Source organism: Diceros bicornis, chromosome 8 (genome assembly GCF_020826845.1).
Source record: "Diceros bicornis minor isolate mBicDic1 chromosome 8, mDicBic1.mat.cur, whole genome shotgun sequence".
Taxonomy (NCBI): domain Eukaryota; kingdom Metazoa; phylum Chordata; class Mammalia; order Perissodactyla; family Rhinocerotidae; genus Diceros; species Diceros bicornis.
In genome coordinates this window covers 7586907-7610518 of record NC_080747.1, presented here as the reverse complement: position 1 = coordinate 7610518, position 23612 = coordinate 7586907, and the positions used below count along the sequence as shown (strand labels likewise).

General features: G+C 49.0%; 1 protein-coding gene across 3 annotated transcripts in view; it reads left to right on the top strand.

Annotated features, from left to right (window-relative positions):
* Positions 1-23612, top strand: part of SLC2A9 (solute carrier family 2 member 9) — a 261777-nt gene that overhangs the window by 312 nt on the left and 237853 nt on the right. The window lies entirely within an intron of this gene.

The following is a 23612-nucleotide window of genomic DNA, read 5'->3' as shown; positions in this document are numbered from 1 at the left end:
GTGGTGTTTGAAATCTCGGGAGCAGTCTGATAAACTTCCCCGGGGGGGTGCCCAGTGGGGAGAGCACGGATGCCAGTGTTCTGGTCTCTCTGCCAAGAATGATCTTACTGCATTGATTTTAAGATGTGTGTGACTTCCCCTTTTCACTTCTCAGAATTTGGACTGCATCCACGGGGTAGCAGTGGTGTGTGATGTTCTGAACACAGCGCCAAATGCAGAGTTAGCCCTCAGGAAGGGTGTGTTAAAGAGTTTATGAATAAGTAGAAAAAGTGAATTAGATAATAAACAAGTAAATGACATTTCAGTTCCTTCATCTGTCAGTGGGAATATTGAAACCATTAAGTTGGTTGTGTGACTACAGTGGGGTGACATAAAAACATGATTGAAAAAGCTTGAATGTGTTTTAAAAACCCCAGAGGTTCTACTCTCTTGTGTGTCTTCCACCCCAGGATGTTTCCAGGATGATGTTAAAAACAGACAAATGGAAAGGGAGGGTTGTGTTGAGATGACTGTACCTCAACCTCAGGGTGACAAACATGTGTGACCAAAGGCTCAGGAGCAGACTGGAAGAGCGTGGTTGGCGGGGCATGTGAATGTCCAGTTAGGCCTTGGAATTTATGGCCAGTTCCACAGGAGGCATGTTCAGGGAACTGGGAGAAGCCAGCGTGTTGCTGGAGCAAAGTGAAAGGAGAAGAGGAGACTGGGATGAGGTTGATGACAAAGGTGGGGGTCAGATCATCGGAATATTGTAGGCTACATGGTTTGAGTTTAATTCTAAGGAAAAAGGGAAACCACTGGCGGGTTTTAGGAAGGGTAACAGCACGATCTGATTGACATCTAAAAGGATCAATCTTATTGTTGAGTGCAGCTGGATTGCAGAGGGGGAAGGGTGATGCATGGAGAGCTGTTGGGGAGACACCGCAGGGATGCGGTCAAGAGATGGTGGTGGCTGACGGTGGGGTGATGGGAACCAGCGGCTGTGGGATCTGTTTTAGCAGTAGACCCCATAGGACAGATTAGATGTCAGGTGAGAGAAATAGTGAGGGATCGAGGAGGATCAGACTCTTGGCCTGAGCCACTGTGGGCCTGTCTGCACCACTGATGGAGATGGAGACCGGTGGTGAAGACTGGAGGGAGAATGGGTCTGGGTGTGACAAAACAATGACTTCTCTTTGGCCACAAGGCTCCTTTAAAGGAAGTGGTCAAGTGGCTCGGAGGAGAGGTCATTTGGTTCAGGGATTCATGAGCACTCTCTTCAGATGCTTGAGTGCCTGTCGCGGGGAACAGAAGTAGCCTTGATTCTCTTTGCCCTTAGATGCCAAGAACAAAGCCAGTGAAGGACAGATAGAGAAGCAGATTTCAGCTCACCTAGACATCTCATAATGAAAGTGGCATGAGCTGCGGGGTCCAGGGAAGAAGCATGCAGCCCTGACTCTGCTGTCACTAGCAGGGTGATTGGGATAAGTTATTTAAACTCTTTAAGACTCCATTTCAATATCTCTTAAACATAGAGGTAACACAATTATAATACCAACTATCATAGCAAACACTCTTGTCATGCTTTTAACATGCGAGGCACTGTTCTAACAGCTTTCCCTGGATTAACTCATTTGCTATTCACAGCAGCCTGATGATATAGGTGCTGCTATCATTGCCACACTAGAGAGGAGGCTCGAAGATGTTGAATTACTTGCTCAAGGTCCCTCAGCAAGTAAGGGGTACTGTTGTCATACATTGTATGATCTCTACAAGATACAGAGTGGAATGTGTCATCCTTCATCTCGATCCATCAAAGATGTCAAGCAAAACACAGCATGTACGCTTGTTAATGCTTTGTGATGTCACAATGCTGTGCAGTCTCAGGATCAGAATTCAACACGATCTCAACAGTCTGAAATTGTGGATGGAAACTAACAAATTGGTGTATAACGTGGATCAATGGCAAGGCAGTTCTGCATTTAGATTCCAGATTCAGTCACACGGACTCACACTATACTGCTCGGACAACATCTGGAATGTTCTGTTCCCTTCTGGGGGCTTCTCTGATGAGAGGCATCCTGACAAGCTGAAATCCATTCAGAGGAGCTGGAATCCATTCAGTGATCTGATGAATTAGATCACGTCAAAATGGAGAATGTCTGTTGAATGTGAGGACACCAAGGAAAAGTTCATGGATGACGGATTGGAAGAAAGTATTTGTAATATCTGAAACTGACGTGGGATTATGTCTAGATGGCACAAGCGACTTCTGAAAATCACCAAGAAAGACAGGAAAGGCAATGGAGCAGAGGCAAAGGGTATTAACAGGCAAATCAGACGCAGAAACAGGAAGCCTCAGCAAGCCTTGGAGGAGATTCCACTGAAGCTAATTCCCAGAGACACGCAGATGAAACCGACACGGCTCTTAGATCAGCTGCACTGGGAGAGCCGGGTGGTTCACTCGCTAAGTCGAGGCCCTCGTGTGGGAGGCACAGTTCTAGGTGTTTGGGGCACAGTCGTCCCTGTTCTCACAGCAACGCCATTTCAGCAGGCGATGCTCAATGTTGGTGGGGATGTGGGCGTGGGGACTGGCCCCACTGAAGGTGGAAATGCGGCTGGGAGAACACTGTGATGCAAACTTTCTCACATTAAGTACACTCATTATGTAGGACCCAATAATTCTGCACCTGAGTACATGAGCCCAAACAAACTCTCACCCAGGCCCGAGAGGGGTCACATGTGAGAACACTCGCTGCTGTGCTGGCGGAGAGCTGAAGGCCTCTGGGCCTCCATCCTTGAAGAATGCTCTCTACAGGTCGTTAGAGTTAATTTCCTGTCAGTCCAGTAAAGCTGGTACTATTCTCCTCATCTTCCAGATGAATAAACTGAAACTTGTGAGGTTAAGTAACTTGATCAAGATCATACCGCTTATAAATGGCAAGGCTGAGGCTCAAATTCCAGTTCCTAAGTCAGTATATTTGTCCACCAGACCACCCCCTTCGTGACGAGAAGGGAGAGGTGGAACTGGAGAAAATCCTTCTTTCCCATCACAATTGCTGTTCCTTCCACCTCGTACTCCTTCCTTCTTCCTTTCTAGATAAAAGCAAGAGAAGAGAGGCATTGCAGAAAAAAGGTCTGGCGGGAGCAGGGTGAAGGAGTCAGTGTGACCTCCTAGAATTCTACCTTCAGTTAAGATTCTTAGCCCAGCCTCTACGATGCTTCATGCAACAAAAATTCTTAAAAGAAAAATAGCACCTTACATATATTAAGCCCACGTGCCAGGCACTGTTGTAAGGGCTTTACATCTCTGGGTCAGTTAAGTCTCACGGCGACCTCGTGAAGCAGGTACGGTGTTTATCATCTCCGCTTTACAGATGAAGGAACAGAAAACCAGAGAGGTTAAGTAACTTGCCCAAGGTCACACAGCTAGACTATAAATCCAGGCTGTCTGAGTCTGGGGCCCACTTGTAGGCATCTGAACTTTGTCCAGGAGGCCGTGCAGTGGGGTAAAGCTGCTAGCCTGGTTTGACTCCTGCTCTGCTCACTGCTCACTGCATTTTGGAAGGATCGTTGAACTGCTCTCGGCCTCAGTTTTCTCATTGTAAATTGTGGATAAAAGTAGTGTTCCCCTCCTGGAATTGTTATGTGGTATAACATCTGCAAAGAAATCAATAAGTTATGGTCATTAAAGTTTCATTACTGTTGAATTACATATCTGTTCCTTCTAGGGATCAATGCTAAATGCCCCAGAACAAACCTGGGATGCTGTGTTTCGTGCATGGGCCCTTTGGGATGGCCAGAGGACCCCCAAGGAGTGGATGTTGGAGGGGTGACTGCATTGTAAGAGGAAAGAGCAGGAGGGTGGGCTGAGACCCTGGGCCCTGGCAAGGGGACTGACGAAGGGCCTGGAAAATCCAGCCAGGGGCCTTCACAGGCAGAGCAAATGTGAGGATCTGGATGGTTGAATGGGGAAAGGAAAGACACGGGGGAGAGCCCCCAGGCTTTGGAACCGGACGAATCTGAGTTCGAATCTCACCTCATCTCGGCCCTTGCTGTGTGCCCTTGGCACGTTACTCAAGCTCTCCTTGCTCAGACATGGGCTCTCCATGGTGACCCTGCAGGGTGGTTGAGGACTTGGTAAGATGAGCTCAGGCCAGCTCTTTGCTGGGTGCCCAGCACGTAACAGTCACTCAAGAACCCGACCTCCCTTCCCATTGAGGGCCCAGGAACACAGGGGCTGAGGACAGCTGCCTGTGGACCCAGTTCTTGTGACCACAGACAGTGGACCGGAGTCACCCGCCTCAGTTTCCTTATTTCTTCTTTACAAAAACAGGAAGGAAACCTGGTGATGTCCACTTGGCAAGTTTCCCATACGGATTTCAGTCGATGAAGCTGTTTTTTATGATAAAGCCATGTTCTTTTTTAACTTGATTCTTCAAAGATCAAAATGTGATTTTTAACGAAATATTGAGAATTGAAATCAGGAGAAAATAAGGCTAGATAAAAGAGGTTAAGACTCTAAAATTTTATGTCTTTGTTTCTGTGTGTTCCTGCCTTCCTCCACCACCAGAACCCAGGGGAGGAATGCAGTGTGGTTTTCAGCAGATGCGTAGCATCCACAGACAGCGGGCACCAACATTATGACTGACCTTATAAATGGAACCGTGGTTCTCTGGAGCCCTCTCAAACTTTTCCCCCAAGAAGTAGCCTATCTTCCATTTTTACACGTGACTGTTTAAATGGAAAAGGAAAAGGGGCGATCATGAAGCATTGCAGAAGGGAAGTTGGACGAGGCCGGGGAGACGTCTTGAATAAAAGGTTGTCAGATGTTAATCAGATGGGCTGATGGGGCGAGTTCCCCCGCACGTCCTCCCTGGGGCTCCAGAGTAGACTATTTACACACGAGAAATCAGGATATAATTTCCTGGCTGAGGACCTTGGCTCCACCCTCAGCACTGCTCCAATTTCCAGGAGAAAAGTGCTGCCAATGACTTCAAGCCAGCATATTTGGGCAGACCCGTGCAGAAAGCTTGTCTCCATGCAGGCTCCTCACCTGGCGGGTTGCCTCTCCTTCCTCTGCCCTCTGGAGCTGCACTTACTATGATTGTGTTTGACTTCATCAACTGGTGTTTTGGAAACATGGGGTAAAAGCGCTTGATCCCCACGGCAGAGGCTGGTACATCTGCGTCTGAGTGCTGTGTGAGAACCTGCTCCTGGAACAGTTCAGCCGACTTTAAATGGCGCCTTCAGCACTAGGTCACTAAGCTTTTATTGAGCACTTTCTATGAGTCAGACACTGTGCTGGCTGCTGGGGTGACCTGTGAACAAGACACACACAGGTTCTCTTCTTCCTGGGGAGGACAGCAAACACCATGTCAACAGACAGATCGATTGTGAAGAATGACAAGTACTAGGAAGGATGCAAATGAGGGGCTGGTTGGGGAATAAAGGGAGGACCTGGTAGACGTGCAGAGGGTCCTCCATGTGCAACAGGATGCCATCGAGAGATGATCCTACAGGGGAGGTGCTGAGAGCGGGGATGGCAGCCAAGTGAGAAAGGAGATGGAGTTGAGAGAGAGTTTGGAGCTGGAACCAGTAAGACTTGCTGATGCATCGAAGAGGTTAAAAAGGAAGCAGAGGGAATCTAGAATGCTGCCGAGGTTTCTAGCTAACCTAGGAAGCCGGCGGGGATACTTACTGAGATATTGGGGCAATTATGGGGCCAAAGATGGGGCAAAAATTTGAGGGAGAAACTCAACAGTCTGTGAGTCATCCAGGTGATAATGTATGTCAGGTGCCCAGTTGGATACGTGGGTCTGGAGCTCGGGGGAGCGTTCTGGATCAGATAGATAAGTTTTACAGCTGTCAGCCTATGGATGCCTTGTGATCTGCCAGGGAACAGAGTTTGTAGTAAACCGCAGCACTGCATTGACAAAGCCAAGATTTATATTAGGTAGACAACACCAGGTGAGCAGAGGGAGACCCACCAATTCTGTAAGTGAGGGCAGGGTGAGGAAAGGACCCTGAGGACTCCTTTGAAGTGAGTCTCGAAGGATGAGCAAACATTCTTCTAGTGGGGGAAGGCATCTAGGCAGAGGGACAGCTTGGGAAAAGACCCATAACATTCAGAGAAGGGTGAGGAAACAGTGTGTGTAGCATGGTGGAGAGCCAGCAAACACGAGGCCAGAGAGTCCGGCAAGCGCTAGCCTGTAAAGAGCCTCATGTGCCATGCCGTGTGCCCCCACCTCAGGCCACGAAGAGGATGACTGGATGCACCGCCTGAAGCTCTGGCCGGGGAGGAGTTCCTCCAACCACTGCCTTTCAGGCCCTCCTGAGCAGGCTGCAGTTCAGCAGTAGACCATTTCTGGCTTGAACCCACACCAAGCTGATCCATCCATGCTCCAAACTCAGATTACTCTCCTCCTCTGTCAGCTGGTGTTAGGGACTGAATGGTCATGTCCTCCAAAATGCATATGTTGAAGGCCCAAACCCACTGTGACTGTTTCTGGAGATACGACCTTTATGGAAGTAATTAAGGTTAAATGAGGTGGTGAGGGTGAGGCCCTAATCCAGTGGGACTGGTGTCCTTATAAGAAGAGACATGAAGGAGCTTGCTTTTTCTCTCTTTCTCTCCGCCGTGTGAAGACAGTGAGAAGGCAGCTATCTGCAAGCCGGGAACAGAGCTCTCACCAGAAAGCAAACCCTGCTGGAAGCTTCAACCTGGACTTCCCAGCCTCCAGAGCTGTGAGAAAACAAATTTCTGTTGTTTAAGCCCCCCATTTGTGGTATTTTTGTTATGGCAGCCTGAGCAGACTAAGACAGCTGGTCAAAGGGAATTACCCATAAGGCCAAATGTGTGAGCTGAGGGAGAAGCATCAACTGAGAGGAGAGGCATCAGCTGAGAGGAGAGGCATCAGCTGAGGGAGAAGCATCAGTGTAACAGAGGCCTGTGACCCTAGGGTCTGGACCCCTTGTTCATGCAGTTTGCTCGTGCTCTCTAGATCTTTGACCCCAATGTACCACTTCCTGCAGGCCCTTCCCAACCTTAGAAAATGCTGAGGTCATGAGTGGCTGTATGGTCACTTGATGTCTCGTGTTCAGACGCTCAGTTTCTACCAGGGCCCAGCAGCATACCAGAAGCTGTTTTCAAATGGTATACAGCTCTCTGCTGCAGATGGCATGGCCTTGCTCAAGACTCTTGGTGGTCTGCACTGTGACTCCGCTCCTGGGGCCTGCCAGAAGTTCCGTCTTTCTCCACAGATGCCCATGGTTCCTTGGATCTGCCAGGTTGGATGGCCCAAGGTCAAGGCTACTTATGCCTCAGTCTGGACCTGCTGCACAGCCCCTCCCTCCTTTGGGTCCCGCACAAACCTTACATGCCTGGTAGATAAATGGTAGTGGTATCCCTAAGTGTGGAATATGCACCTCTCAAGCCTGGAGAGGCCTTTCAAAGGTTGTACTTCTTTCCCAGGGCTAGGAAGGGGTAGTCCGGCATGCCCTGGACTGGTGAACTCCTAAGAGTTTCACTGATGTGACAGGCCCCTGGATCGTTGTAAGCTTTATCTCCTAACTTCTGGAATGAATATGCTTTGCCATGGCAAACAGAACATTAGTGCTTCTTGCTTTCCAAGTGCACATACCACAATGCCATCAACATGGTAAACCCTTGCGATGTCCTGTAGGATGCCCAGATGGTCCAAGTCCCTTCTGACTATATCATGACAGAGAGCAAAAGAATCAGTGTAGCCCTGGATCAAGACTGTGAAGGCATACCATTTTGTCCCGTGTGAAGGAAAACTGCTCTGGTCCTCCTTTCTGATCAGTATGGGAAAAAATCCAGTTGCCAGTTGATAGCTGCATTCCACATACCTAGGGCTGTGAAAATCTACACTAGAAAACAGGCCACATCAGGCAGCAGCAGCAGTTGGGGCTACTACTGGGTTAAGTTCCTGAAGTTCCAGGGTCTTCTGCTGTGCTCCATAGGGTTTTTGTAGGGTCAGACTGGTGAATCAAATGGGGATATGATGGGGACCACACTCCTGGAAGCTTCAAGACTCTGAAGGCAGCACTGATCTCTGCCATTCCCCTGGAATGGAACGTTGTTTCTCATTTACTGTCTTGGCAGGGGGAGGTTCTAGGGCTTCAGGTTGGCCTTTATTATACAGTAACTCTTACTCTGTAGGTCAAAAAGCCAGTGTGAGAGTTCTTCCAATGGCTCAGTGTGTCTTTCCTAAAAGCATCCAGGACCCAGGGAAATGACCACGGGGTGGATTTGTTGACTCAGTGCACCCACTGTGCGACCGGGCCAGCACTATGTTGACGACTTGATTCCCATACGGACTATGCTAATAGGGGGGCCGTGATGATGCTTTGGGTCCCTGGATATCAGTGTCAACCGAGACCCTGTATCCAACAGCCCTTGAAATGTCTGATTGCTACTTTCCGCTCGTGTGTGGTTACTTGAGTAATTGGCCATGAAGTCTTTGGGGGGATTAATGAGGGAATCACTACTCTATCCATTGGCTACTCCATCTTAAGGCGAGGAGACCTGCTGTGTGGACCCCTATATTGGATAATTATTGGCTGAGACTGGGGGTTGGTGTCCTGCTGGGCAAGGTGCTTCTGTTGGCTGAGGGAAGTTCTGTGGAGAAGGGAGCGACAGTGAGATTTTATCAGCAAGACGCACAGCAGCTGGGGGATGGGTGCACCTGCTAACAAAGGGGCTGTAGGTGGGGCATCAGTGGCATCCATGACAGCCACGGGCTGAGAGCCGGGAGTGGATGGGGAGGTTAGAGGATTAAGGAAAATCAAGGAGGCTTGAAAAACACTTTGTGGACAGTGAGATGGCAGCAGCACGGCCCCCCTTTGAGCATGGTGCCACACATTTGTGATGGAATTCATCTGCCACGCTGGCCTTTCCACCAGGCAGAAGAGAAAGTGGAGAGTTAGGACCACCCAGGTGGTTCTGCAAGAAAAGTGTGAAGAAGGAAGGGGAGAAGAAAGTTTAGGATATTGGTATGGATGATAAGGTACAACCTGGAATCTGACCTAGATGAAGAGACTATGAAGAAAAGTGAGGGCTGGTGAGCTTGGGAGAAGGTGAAGTGACCAGTGGACCATAATAACCATAACTGGTCAAGCTGAAAGAGTGCTGGATTAGTGTGCAAGGGCTGCTGTAACAAAGTACCACAAACAACAGAAATTTATTCTCTCGCAGTTCTGGAAGCTAGAGTCCAAGATCGGGTGCCGGCAGGGCCACGGTGTCTCTGGATGGACTCTGCATAGAATCCTTCATTGCCTCTCTCAGCTTCTGGTGGTGGCTGACAATCCTTGGCATCTCTCAGTTGCAGCTGCGTTACTCCAACCTCTGCCTCTGTTGTCACATGGCCTTCTCCCTGTGTGTGTCTATCTCTTCTTATAAGGACACCTGTCATATTGGATTAGGGCTCACCCTAATGACTTCATTTTAACTTGATTACATCTGCAAAGACCTTATTTCCAAATAAGGTCACATTCATAGGTACCAGGCGTTAGGATTTCCATATATCTTTCTAGGGGGACACAGTTCAACTCGTAAAAGCATAAATCCTGAACGTCGTAGTTCACCATGTTGCTCTGAAAATTAAATAAGAGGCTGAAAAGATACTGCTAGAAGGAAAGAAGCATGGCCATGATTGCTCGCTACACTAGATGGGTGGCTTGCTTGCATGAGGATAGCGGGTAATTCAGATGGAGGTCATGAGGCAGGTTCAAAGTGGAACCACTTTGAACTGGAAGATTCTGAGATATCAACATTTGTCTGTTTGAAATAGTTCAAAAGACAAATGACGATGCAAGCCACGAGTTCAAGAGTCTTCTGAGCCATAAATTAAACACCCCTCTGGGAGCCAGCAACATGGAATGTGTTAATAATTATTGAGATGTGAAAACATGCCACCCCCCTGACAGTGAGCTTTCTTCATCCAAAACTTTCCATCCGGTCTTTGGGATACTCCTGCCCAAAGGCTGAGCTGGAGTGTGTCTGTTTATATAACTATCTCATAAAAACATGTGCCCATTTAAAAAATAAAGTATTTAATTATTTAGTATTGAAAAGTATTGAAAATAATTACTTAAATAAAAGTATTTAAGATTATATATTAGCAAAGCCTATCTGGACACATGAAGCCAAATAAAACTATCCACACGGTTTCCAAAGCCTGGTCGAGCAAATAGAGTGTAAGCTGCTTTGCATAGAATTGGAGGTCATTTGACAGCTGCAAATCACAGTAAGCACTTATTTTAAAATAAAGTTTAATTTCCACTTCAAAATAATGTGTTTTCATGATTAGAAAAACTGGAAAGATTAGAAAAGCAGAAGGAAACAAATCCAACACATTCCTGGAAACTACTGTGAATGTTTTTCCGTGTTTCCTTCCTGACTTGTTCACGTGTGGTTTATAATCGTCGGTTTATTTACCAAGCACTGTGGCTGCACCCCCTGAGCGGGATGGATATGTGCATTAGAAACCGCAGGCCTGTTCGTAGCAGTCACTGCCCTGTGGATATTTATGGAGGAAGGACTCTATTCTCGGCATAAAAGAAAATGGCATGTGGCTAATGGTTTTCATTCAAATTGGTCAGGCACCTGCAAATTCTGCAGTGCTCTGGGCTGCCTCCTTTCCCCGTGGCCTGTGTCAGCTGGATCTCATTGCATGTTTCTTTCTGCTTTTTGGCTTCCTTGGGAGCCAAGCAAAGAGAGGCCTATATTTGGAACAATTAGACTGGTTTTCAGTTCTAATAAAAAGCCCTACCAGGTGTTTCACCAAATACCGGGGCTGGAAGCACTGGGTTTGCTGATTTTTGCCTTGACCTAGGAGGTCAACACCCAGCAGTTACAGTGAGAAGCAGAGGAGGGGCTGACACCCCAAAGGGAGACATCTTGGGCAGAGTTTCGATTCTCCAGCACACGAAGTGTCTGGCTTGAACACCTGTGTCCACGATGCCATGAAGTTAAGATTTCACTCTGTTGGCGATGCCCTGGAGGAGGGACGTCGGCTCCCTCCCACTCGAGGTGGGGCGACTTGAAGTCTGCTTCGGCACTGCCAGGGGCACATGGAACTGAGATATGTCTGTGGCTGGGCCAGCAGCCACTGGACACTGTATGTCAGGAAGCCTATTGCTTAAAGTGCTTTCAGAAGGCTCCTAACCAAGGCAGTGCAGTCGATCCCGGGGGTTCTGATGCTGGAGATCTTCTCCCTCTCCAGATTCTTCCAACACGAGAATCTCTAAAATATCAAAAAGCCAACAGGAGGTGGCTGGTCCAGGAGACCTCCACTGCCCCCTGCCCTGTAAAATTCGGAAGAGGAGTGTGGCCCTGCAGTTGCTACTGCATTGATGGAGAGAACACAGCAACTGCACTTTAGTCTCTCTGGTATCTGGGGGGCAGCCTAGTGTGGGAAAAGACTGAGAGCAATCAGTGCCAATTCCTGCTGTGTGACTTCAGGCAAGTTACTTGACATCTCTGAGTCAAATGGGAATGACAGTGCCGTTGTATCATAGGAGTGAATGAGAGAACACATAGAAAGCACTTGCACAGAAAGGGGTTTAAAGTTTGCTTCTCTCCCAATGAAGTGAGCAGGCAACCTGGAAAGCAGGTGACCTCATGGCACAGTGACATGCGGTTTCCGCTCGGTTTCTTTGCTTGGCATTTGGTCCTGATGGGCTTATTCGAGGATTAATTTTGAAAAGTCATGCAGACAAACAAATAATTACCATTAAATCCTGATCAATATCAGTTCTCCAAAATAGATCGCCATTTATTCACTCAACTCCTGAGTGGCTGGGTGTCCACTCTGGGGCTGGCCCCAGGCCCTGGAATTAAGCATTCTGGTCTCCAGAGGGGACCGTGAACCCTGCCTAAGGCTGCCCCCCGAAGGCTGCATAGGAAAATTTGGATTGGAGGCAAATCCTAAAACAGTGAGTAGGAATCAGTCAGGTGAAGAGAGTGGGCAGAGGGCACCCCTGCATGCATGGGGGAACACGGCATGCGAAGGGAGACGTGCGGAAGGGAGGGCAGCATTCTTCTTCCTGAAGCTGGGGTGTCTGCAGGGCACGTGTCAGAAAGGGGCAGGTGCGGAGGCTGGGGTGGGGTGGGGGTGGAGAAGGAAACAGTATAGTGATGCTGCTGGCACAGTGCCATCCCAGAACAGGGACTTGTAAATGCTTGCCCTCCTCCCCATCCCTTCCTTCCTCCCCTCCCCCCTTCCCTTCCTCCCTCCCTTCTTGCCTTCCTGCCTTACTTTCTTCCTTCCTCCTCTCTTTAAGTGGAGACTTAATCTAGAAGCAGCTGGGAGCCATCAAAGGCTTTTGAGCACAGAGGTGATGATGCTGTTTGCCTTTGAGAAAGATTACCCAGAGGATACTGTAGAGAACTGGATTGGAAGCTGGAGACTGGTGACGGAGAAACCAGTCAGTAGGCTGATGTCCAGGTAGGACAGGGCGAGGGTCTGGCCAGGAGAATGGCAGTGAGGCTGGGGAGAACCCAGGTAGAGACACCTGAGATGGGATCATCTGGATGTGGGGATCCAGGAGAAGGATGATGATGGTTTATCTAGCTGTTACCTAGCTCGAGCAGCAGGGAGCATTTGGTGGTATTATTCGTGAAGATAGAGGTGAAGGAGGAGGAAGTCTTCTCCATGGGAAACTGAGGATTTCGTGGAAAGGGACTTTGCATGCCTCCCAGGTCCCTCCTGCCCTGTGCCCTCTGCTGTTCATCTCTGACGGATGGTCATCCATTCATTAACTCACTCATTCACCCACTTGCCACCCATCCTTCCCAAAAGCTCTCATTGCGTGAAGATGAGGGTGCTCTGCTGGGCACTGCTCAGTCTGAGTGCACTTACATTGTCTGGGGAAAGTTCTTAGTAAAGCACTTCTGCTGAGACACATTTGGCCCAGTTCTGCACTAAGCATCGTCAGAGATTTAGTGAACCCACATGAATGCTCTAGAGCAGGAGGCAGCATGACCCACAGGCCAAATCCTGCCCACCGCCTGTCTTAGTAAATAAAGTTTTATTGTAACACAGTCACGCTCATCCGTGTGCACATTACATGTCTCTTGGCTGCTTTCATGCCCCACTGGCAGAACTGAGTAGCAGCAGCAGCTTGTATGGCTAGCAAAGCTGAAAACCATCTGGTCCTTTACAGAAAACCTTCACAGGGCCTGCCAACCCTTCTCTAGAGCATTCCCTCCTCTCTCTGGTTCTGCGAAGGGGTGTTTTGTAGTGAGTAGGAGGCCAGGGTGCTCCTTTGCCCAGGAATAAAGCTCAGGATTCTTCGCTTGTCATGCAAGGCTCTCTTTGGGTGTGAAGGAGACACCCTCCACGTCGTTGTGGGAAATGCTGATGCGAAACAGCAGGAGACATAAAACGGGGCGTGGAGTTTGTTCTGGGGCCTTGCGTTTTGACACAGGAGCTCCTTTGTTGAAGTCTGTTCTCAGGGAAGAATCCAAGTGATAGAGGGACTATTTGCTCCTTGGTCTGGCTGCATGTACTCATCTGGCCTCATTTTTTGAAACGCATCACCCCTCGCACACACCCCACAAATAAATAAGCACGAGGGACTGACAGGCGGTGATAAAGGTTTAGGAAGACAGAGTAAAGCGGGGGACCTGGCCCCAGGGCGCCAAGGGGGTTTTTCAGCGAATGTGGGTTTGTATGTGTGCAGAGGAAGGCAAAATAGCAACAGAGTGAAGTGATCACCTTGTTCATTGATTTCTTTTTGCTCTGCGTCAGCACTGTGAGAAGACATTCTCAGACATTATCTCTCTCTCTTTTTTTTTGTATAATATGTTGACCCTGCGGTCAGGCGGGGTGGAGGTGGGGTTTGTGTCGCCCTTCCTTCTTGCAAAGAAGGAGGAAGAGGTGCTGAGTAGATGAAATCAAGTGACTACACTTTTTTTTTCCTACCATTAGGGACGTGGCTTTCCCCAATTCTGTTCCTGTTCTACCAGTATATCGCTAACACTGCCTTTATGACTGAGCCCTCTAAGGAGCGCTTAGCCTGTGTATTGCATCATTTCTTTATATGCTTTCTTAGCACTTCGCATTTCCTTCATAGAATTTATCACCTTGCCTTAGAGTGAGTATGGCTGTTGTGTCTCCCTTATCAGGCTGTAATCTCTGCGGTCAGGGACTGGTTCCTTTTCACGTTTATAATCTTCATTTGTTTATTCACTCAATCATGCATTCACTCAAGTAATATTTACTGAGTGTCTCCTCTTGTAGATGCTGTGACAGCCGCTGAGCAAATTGGGGGCACTCAGTAAGTGCCTTCATTTTTTTATTGAGATAAAATGGACATACACACATTGTATTTGTTTTATGTATAACATAATGACTTGATATATGTATATATTGTGAAATGATTACCACAATCAGTTTAGTGGACATCCATCACCACACATAGTTACAGATTTTTTTTCTTGTGATGAAAACTTTTAAGATCTACTCCATTATCTCTTCTAATCTTGACAGAAGTTTTGAGGTGAGGTCGGTATTGCTTTTTCAGTTTTACAGATGAGGCCACTAAGTCTCTGTAAGGGGTGGAACCCAAACTTCGCTAACTCATCTCTGTGCTCATAACCGTTAGGCTATATTTCCTTTCTTCGCTACAAAAATTGTGGAAGTGGAAAGGATTGGGTTAATCATGAGCTCTGGTTTAATAGTAACAGCTAACGTTTATTGGTAGTGTTGTCCCAGGAGACTGTCCAAGGCAGTCTTTGGGAATGAGCCTTCCCAGTGATCCATGACTCTCCCCAGCCGGCCGTGCGGTGGGCTTCACTCTTGTCGCTCCCATTTCACAGGTGCAGACGCTGAAGTTTGGGAAGGCACGATAATGGCTCAGGGCGAAGCAGCCAGGAGTGAGGGGGGCTGGGATTCCTGCAGGCTGAGCTGGGGTGGAGCTCCTGCCAGCTCACTTGCCCAGGGGGGCGGGAGGGGGCCGAGACTGAGAGTAGGCTTAGGCCCAGGGCGTCCTCACCAGGCAGGCAGTGCAAGGGGGCAGGGGCAGCGGCGTGGGAAAGAGGGCTTAGGTCTGTCTCGTGCCGAGTCCCTGGAGAGAGGTGGTGCATGGGGCCTGGGGGCTCAAAGACTGGAGATCTTGGTGGCACAGCAGAAAGAGCCCAGCCCAGGTGCTGAGGACGCCGCTCAGCATGTTACCTCTCAGTGCTGCCGGACCTTGGACCTCAGAAATCCCCATGCCAGCAGTGTTCTTCAGGAAGTGAGGCCAAGATGATAAGTGGGGCCCAGATGATAAAAAGCAGGAGAAAGGGCCTGCCCTGGACCAGGGTTCAGAAATTCAGCATGGGTTGATTGGTTTGAGGGCTGAGACTGACGATGGGGCCCTCATCCAGAGATCCCAGGTCCGTTTGGATCAAGGGTCTGCAGCAACACTGGCGTTTTCCTCTGTGACCTGACTCCATGCCCAAGTAGAAGGAAAACCTGTCACCTGAGAGCCAGTGGCCTCCACCATGACTCATGAGCTAGTGTGGCAGTGAGACCTCCGCTCAGGTGTCACTCTGCCTCTTTCTTGCTGTGTGACCTTGGGTAGTAGCCTCACCTCTCTGAGCCTCAACTCCCCCACCTGTTATCGAGCGTTTCTAGTGCTAGATGCTGTCCTAGGTGCTGTGCACCTATTGTCTCAATCCTCACGACACTCCTCTGAGGCTGGTATCATGGTCTTCACCCCTAGTTATGGATGAGGAGACGGAAGCACTGTGAGGTGCAGGCACTTGCCTGGAGTCACAGAGACCAGGGAGGGGAGGCGGGATTTGAGCTCAGGCCGTCGGGTCCCGGGTCCTGCGTGCCTAACAACGGGCTCTGGCTGCCCCAGGAAGACAGATGGCGCTTGTGCCGACAAAGGCACAAAAAATGCCAAATGACTGGCTCTAGCCGTGGTCCCCCTGGTCACCACTGAAGGCAAGCGGGGCAGTTTCCCCGGTAATCAGAATCTGAGTCTGGGCTGCACCCTGGGATACACTGCCATCCTGGGGGTGCTGGAATGTTCCAGACTGACAGGAGAGGAATAGTGGAAGGGCCTAATCCTCTTCTCTGAACCAGCGCCTCCCGTGTATGTATCACTGATAGGTGTTAGTTAATTAAATGATTTAAACTTAAAAAAAGATATTGAATATATATTTCAATTGACTCCTGTACTTTTTGTGAATCCACAATTCCCCCAGTTTTGAGATTCTCCTTATTCCACGTGTTCCCCCACGGGGATTGTGAGAAATGACTCAATAACAGAGGCTCTGCGGTGTCTGTCAGGACTGGGGAGGGATGGTGTAGATGTGGGGCTGGCGGGAGCGATGGGGGGTGCACTTGTGGAAGACTGTCGGGGGAGAGAATCCCGAAGGGAGGAACATCCCCAGGGGTAGGATAGGAGAGAGCCTGGGGAAGAGAAGAGGCGAGCGGCGAAATCCCTGAGAAGGGAGGAGAGAGCTGTAGGGAGGGAGGGCTTGGGGCGACTTGAGCGCTAGGGTTTAAGGACAGAGTGTGTGTGGCTCCTAAGAGCTCGGACGGGCCTCACCCCAGATTGCAGACAGTGCCACCAGGAGGTCAGCCGCACGAGGGGATGGAACAGACTGGCTCGTCCACTCAGTGTCCCTGGGCCCAGCCCAGGTCGGCCAGGCGTGCTGTAGGTGTTAGTATTGATTGATTGATTGATTGATTGAGCACATGAGTGTGTAGAGCAGAAGCCTTGATAATTAAAGCAGAGAATGGCCGCATTTGCATAACCAACCAGGAAGACAGCCCCTTAGAGACGGAGAGGGAACTGGCCATCCTAGGGCTTCTCCATGTACATATTTTAAGAACACCAAACTTTCAGAGGAACCTGGCCTGCGCTGAGCCAGGCTGCGGAAATTCTTGGTCCAGAAGCTTGGCTTAAACGAAATCTATCCTATTTTTATATTTTCCGCTCTTCTGCTCTCATCACTGCTTCTATTGTGATTTAAAAAGCAAATCAATAAAGGATGAGCTTGCCATTTTAAATTCTTCCCTGAGTCACTAGGCTCAGTGAGGACTCACGCGCAGCCCCGGGTGCAGAGTCCTAGGGCAGGGTGAGGGAATCATTAGTTCCACCTGGCTGCCTTGGACAAATTTAGGAAGGAGGCGACATCTGGATTAGGCAGCAGTGACCGGTGGAGAAAGCAGAGGGAATGGACCAGTGCACACAGGTGTCGGGTTGTGTGGCACACTCATGTAGAGTCGAGTCAGCGGCAGGGGCGAGCAGGTGGCACTTCATTGGGCAACTCAGATGCCTGGGTCCCACTCAACACTTGTAGTGCTGTGTTGAGAAGGATTCTGAGGCTGTATCTAGGCTCAGTGGAAAGAGTTGTATGATTCGTTAATGATGTCTGCCACAGGAGTGAGAGGGGAGAGTGATGGTTCAGAGACTCTGCATTTGCTACTTCTGGGTTAGCGTAGGCTAGAAATGGAGGGTGAGGCTCAGAGGTGAAGGCTGATGCATATTCTGCTGAAGCATTTGGAGTTGATTGTGGATACCAAGGGTTTTAAGCTGAGTTTCTCCATTTTTCTTTTTTTTTTTTTTGTGAGGAAGATCAGCCCTGAGCTAATATCCATGCCAATCCTCCTCTTTTTGCTGAGGAAGACTGGCTCTGAGCTAACATCTGTGCCCATCTTCCTCCACTTTATGTGGGACGCCACCACAGGATGGCCTGACAAGCGGTGCCTCAGTGTGTGCCCGGGATCCGAACCCGGGCCGCCAGCAGCGGAGCGCATGCATTTAACCACTACACCATGGGTCCGGCCCCAGTTTCTCCATTTTTAACACAGAATACTATATCCAGAAGATTTCTGGGTAGTTACTGAGGGTTTCTTGGAAAAGGTGAGACCTAGGTTGAGTTTTGAGAGGGTTTTGAGAGATGAGTGTGATCCAGAGAAGCAGAACGGAGGGAGGCGGGTGTTCCAGACACACAAAGTGTCTGTGGTCCGGGCTAGGTGGACGGGTCTCCAGCAGAGCCAGGCTGGTGTGGAACAGCAGGGCTGGTGGACAGGATGGGCAACATAACGAGGCATCTAACTTACTTATCCCATCTGTTGCAAGACAGACCATCTTAGTTCTTTCCAGTAATGTCATCCAGTATAGCAGACTCAAGTCAGTTACAATAAGCCACTAAGAGCAGACACTTGATTTTCATGGAACTCAGGACAAAAGGAGGACATGGAGTTAGACAGTCAGAGATTCTCCGGCACTTGAAGAGGATGGAGAATATGTCCTACCAAAAATGTCAGGGGGCAGGGGGCTGAGATCTCGTGACCCACTCCACAGCGCCTGACTCTACACACATCTTATTTCATCATAATGCTCGACCTGCAAAAAGAAATTCAAATTTCCCTTTCCAGAAACGGAAATCGTGGCTCAGCACAGTTACATAACTTGTCCGGGGTCACACAACTGAGTCATCAGGACTGGAACCCTCCCAGTGTGTCTCTGAAGCTGATGTCCCTGTGCTGTCTACACACTACAGCATCTTCCCTCAATAGCTGTTGCCTCTCCAGCATAGTCCGAGGGCAGAATGGGCTAAATAGTGACAGCAGCTGAGCCAGGTCTCTGTTCCCACGTGCAGGCCGCGTGTGCAGGACTCATCCCAGGTTGTCGTCTCCTGCAATCCCAGGAACCACCTTACAAGTAGTTCACTGCTCCTGGCCTCACCCTGGTCCAAGCTCCGTCATCTCTCCTATGGACCAAACTGAGTCTTCCTGCTTCTGCTTTGTTGCCATCCTCCTGTCTGCCCCCAGAGCTAACAACCCACCTCCACGGGGCTGCCTGAGAGGCCTTTGTAGAGCCGACCTCGTCATCCCCTCACCCCCTGGCCCAAATTTAGAGACCTTCCAAACTTCCCATTGCTCTTAGGATTCAACCCTGTGTCCCTAACCTCCTCTACAAGGCAGGCCTTGCCCAACCCCATGGCGGGTGCTCCAGCCGCGCTGGTCTCTCAAACCCTCACACACAAGCCCCTTCCAGCCCTGGCCCTTTGTGCCCCCTGCTCCCTCCACCCTGACTGACACGCCACCCCCACCCACACCCGCACACATCTGCTTAATTCTCACTCTTCAGTTTAGGTCAAAGTCTTCTGATATTGCCTCTCGTACCACCTTATATCGCTTTCTAGAGTTTTCCGTAATTGTACCTACACATCTATTCAAGTGCGTGCTTGTTTAATGTCTGATTCGTCATTATGTGTAAGGGCCAGGAGGGCAGGGGTGTTTTCTGCCTTGTTCAGCTCTGGGTCCGTAATGCCTAGAACAGAGTGGGTCTGACACAGAGTGGATGCTCAGTACACAAGACTGAATGAATGAATGAGTAAATAAATAAATGCCTGAATGGGTGAGCCTCAAACAACACAGCTGCACGCCTCCTCTCCTACACCATTTTGCCCCTGTCAGAGTCTGTTGGAATGTTCTATCCATGTCTGTTAGCGCACCCCTCCCCCCACACACACAGTGCGTTCCTCAGGGGTGGAGCTGAGCCTTATTCATCCCAGTATTCACAGTGCTCAGAATCTAGAATGCAGTCACCTCAGGATATGTGGCTTCTTCCTCCTCTGGCTCTGCTAACCAGCCATCACTCTGAGCCTTTTGTGTCCTCATTTCTAAAATGAAATTCTGCAACATGATTCCTCTGGTCCCTGCATTGCGAGGACTGATATTCTAGGATTTCATACCCAGAAACATTCATTGTTGTCTTTGGAAATAAAATAAATTTGGGGAATCCCTCCTAGCATCCTCCTGTGTCCCTCAGGACGATACTTTGAAAGCTGCGGGAAGAGTCAGCTTCCAAACCCTGAGCTGTCTTGGGCATCCTGGGAGCAGAGGCCTCCTTCCTCGCTTTGGAGAACACACAATGCATCTCATTGCTCTTTAGCTGGTCAGGACATTTGACGCTGATTAGATTGGATCAGTAAACAATGCAGGCTATTTTCAAACTGTGCTCAGCTTTCATGCAATTACTCTTTGCCAGGAACTAAAGGTCGTGGACCAGCCTATTAGCCACACAAACGACTGAATAATAACCAATCTGATCTTTATAATGCTGATTAAAGCTTGGCTTCTCTGACTGTAGTGAAACTTTATTCCTTTTTTCCAATCTTAGGAGAGACCAGAGGGAGTTAATGACAGGAGTGAGCATGGTAAGACCAGACTGTTCACAGAGGGATGTTCTCATCCAAACGCTCTTGATCCCGATGCTGGTCTTTTGGAGAGAAATCCTCTTCTCAGCTGATGTTACACTCCAGCACACACGGAGAGTCTCGTCACCCCTCAACCCAACCCCACCAAAGGCAGGGCCACTTGCTTCTCTGCCCCTGACTTGGTAGAAAAAGTGTGACGTTGACAGTTGCACAGCTGGAGTTGAATTCTCTGCAACTAACCTCCTAGTTCTATAAGAGTCAGCACTTGGGAGCCTCCAACCCTCAGTTTCCAAATCTGTAACACAGGGATGGTAATGACCTCCTGCAACAGGTTGCCATGGGGGGTCACGAGGTAGCTTATGTGAAGTGGCCTGGCAGGGTCTAGGACATGTGAGAGACTCAGTGAAAGGAATTCTGTCTTTTTCTAGATGGGGACCTAAAAGACTGGAAAGACATTCCCATCTAGTCCAGGGTTTCTCAAAGCATGGAACCCAGGGTGCTTTTTGGTGGTTTGTGGATGAGCATGCTTTCATTTTAGTGATTATGCATCTATTTTGGTATCTGTTATATTTCATGTATGTCATTACTTAAGGGAGTGGTTCTCAACCATGGCCACACCTTGCAATTGCCCAGGGAGCTTTTAAAATGCTCCAGCCTGGGGCCGGCCCCGTGGCTTAGCGGTTAAGTGCCCGCGCTCCGATGCTGGCGGCCCGCGTTTGGATCCTGGGCGCGCACCGACGCACTGCTTCTCCGGCCATGCTGAGGCCGCGTCCCACATACAGCAACTAGAAGAATGTGCAACTATGACGTACAACTATCTACTGGGGCTTTGGGGGAAAAATAAATAAATAAAAATTATATAAAAAAAAAAATGCTCCAGCCTGGAGAGGGGCCAGGCTTTAGGATTTTATGTAACACTCTTCAAGCAGCATTAATGAACAACCAGGCTGAGAACCACTGGCTTAGGGCAAAGCTGGGTGAAAAATATAGATAATTCTACTTACAGTACCATATCATCAAGGCGGCAAGCTAAGGCTGAAGTCTGGGAAACACTCATAAGCTATAGTTTGCTTGAAGGCTGCACATCAGGATCATCTGTGGGTGGGGTGGGGTTGGTGCTTGTTAAATTTCAGATGCCCTGTCCCATCCCAGATGCATTAAATCAGAATCCCAAGGGCTGGGCTTGGAAAATCTCTCTTCTTGTCGGCCAACCTGGCCCTGGTCCTCCAGAGGGCGTGTAGGAGCCACTCATTTTCTCAAGGTCAAGGCCACGCTCAGGAGGAAGGGAGACATTCCATGGTCTGCCTGACAGTGGAGATGGGGGGATGCTGACCAGCCGATGTCAGTCAATCATGCTTTGACACCTGGGAGGTGTTGAGCCAACGTTCACCCAGGGCAGTGAAGGGCACAGAGGCTGCAATTCTGAGTGCACTGGGGGCTCTTTGTGGGGAAGCTCTGTGCTCAAGGTGGAGAGTAAGTCTTCTCTGAGTGTGTCCAACCCGGTTCCCTAGGACAGGAAGGAGACAGAGAGGCAGGATGAATGCCCCCTCCAGGACATGGTTCAAGGGTGTGTGCGGCGGGAATGTCTCCTGGGTGGTGACTTGCAGGAAGCTTCGTGTTCAGACAGATTGCAGATGGAGAGTAACTCCCCACCTATAGAACCTCCAATATTTGCTGCCCAGAAGGCACATGTCTGAACATCTGGAGAATTCCTTACCTACTTACTCCCCACTGTGCCCACAGCCTGGTCACAGTCGATGCTTGGTGACTACAGAGAAGTTGAAGGGGAAGGAAAACCTTGGCACCTTGAGTGACACCCCGGCAGAAGTCTACATGGAAAGGCAGCAGAATGGGTTGGCAGCAGGCAAGCCACTTCACCTGAGTCTCAGTGTATTCATCTCGAAAAGGGATTCCTGCAGGATGATTAGGGGGATGAAATGAGAGAGTTTATTTGAGGGTCTAGCACAGGATAGGCTCCTAATAACAACAAGCTGTTGCTTGTTATGGGATAAACTTAATACATATTGATTTCCATCTTTGCTTCTGTACCGAACTCTAGCTTAGTTACAGAACCTAGCTAGTTCACTTCAGTCACTCTCTTCAGTGCCTTTAAAATGATCCTTTCAATTCAATTCAGTCCAGTGTACTCTGGCTTGAGAATTCTCAGGAAGTGGTGGTCTCTCTTAGCTGGAAGGAAGCCATGCTGGAGAGGATGTTGAAGCCGGTAATAGGGCTTGGGGCTTGACCTCTGTTCCTTCAAGCATCCCTTCTCAGGGTCCCATCCAGTAGAAACCCACTTGGCTGGGATGGTAGCGCCTCTTGACTTTATTCCAGCCTTCCAGCTTTGGGGGTGATACTTGCCAAGGCTGTTTCACAAATTGTTGTTGAAGACTGATGAGATAATGTAAATTAATTAGTAACCAAAATAAATAGCATTTTTTTATTGAATATAGCCATTTACTTGGCTTATTGGTTGATTGATTGATGGATTGATTGAGATGACTGAAAACTGAAGATGGGAAGACCTGTGGGGAGCATTTAAGCCTTGCTGTCGTGGGAGAAGCAGTGGGGAGAGGCCTGGGCTGAGAACCAGGAAACCTGGTGTAGTTGTGACTCATTTACAGCTCACTGTGCGACCTTGAGTTACCTCTCTGCACTTCAGTCTTCTCAGCTCATAAGTGTGAAGTGTGGGTCGATCCACTACACAAAATTCTGAGGTGGATTATCTCTCATAATAAATGTGAAGGCATTTTGTAAATTGCAAAGCCCTACAAAAATATTTGTTCCAGTTATTACTTAATTTGCATCATCTCATCACTTTTCCACAACAACCTGTGAACCAGGCTTGGGGGGTAGCATCTCCAAGTTCAGGAGGCCCAGAAGACACACTCCCACATCACTAGGGCTAGCTTTGCTGGAAGGGTCCTTTCTGGGCACCCCAGCCACACTCCTGTAAAGACGACTGCAAGTGTAAGGAGCTCCTGCGGGGAGTCAGGGGTCCAGACACAGTGAAACGGGGTCCTCACTGGCTGCAGGCTGTCTCTAACCCAAGTGTCTGTTACAATGATGGTCCAGCCTCCATTTTGTGGTTCTTAGGCATTACTTATTCATTCTGTCTTATTATATTAGCTCTGTTTTAGCTGTTTTATTTTAATGTCAGCACCCTCAAATCCTCCCAAAATTAGGTGGGCCATGACAATTAAATATGTCAACAAGAGGAACAGACAAGCCGCGGATGGTATTGTGGGTTGAATTGTGGCTCTCCAAAAGATATGTTGAAGTCCTAGCATCCAGCATCTCAGAATGTGACCTTATTTGGAAATAGGGTCACTGCAGATGTAATTAGTTAAGATAAAGTCATCCTGGAGTAGGGTGGACCCTAAGTTAATAGGACTGGTGTCTTTGTAAGAAGAGGCCACACAGGGAGAGGGCCATGTGA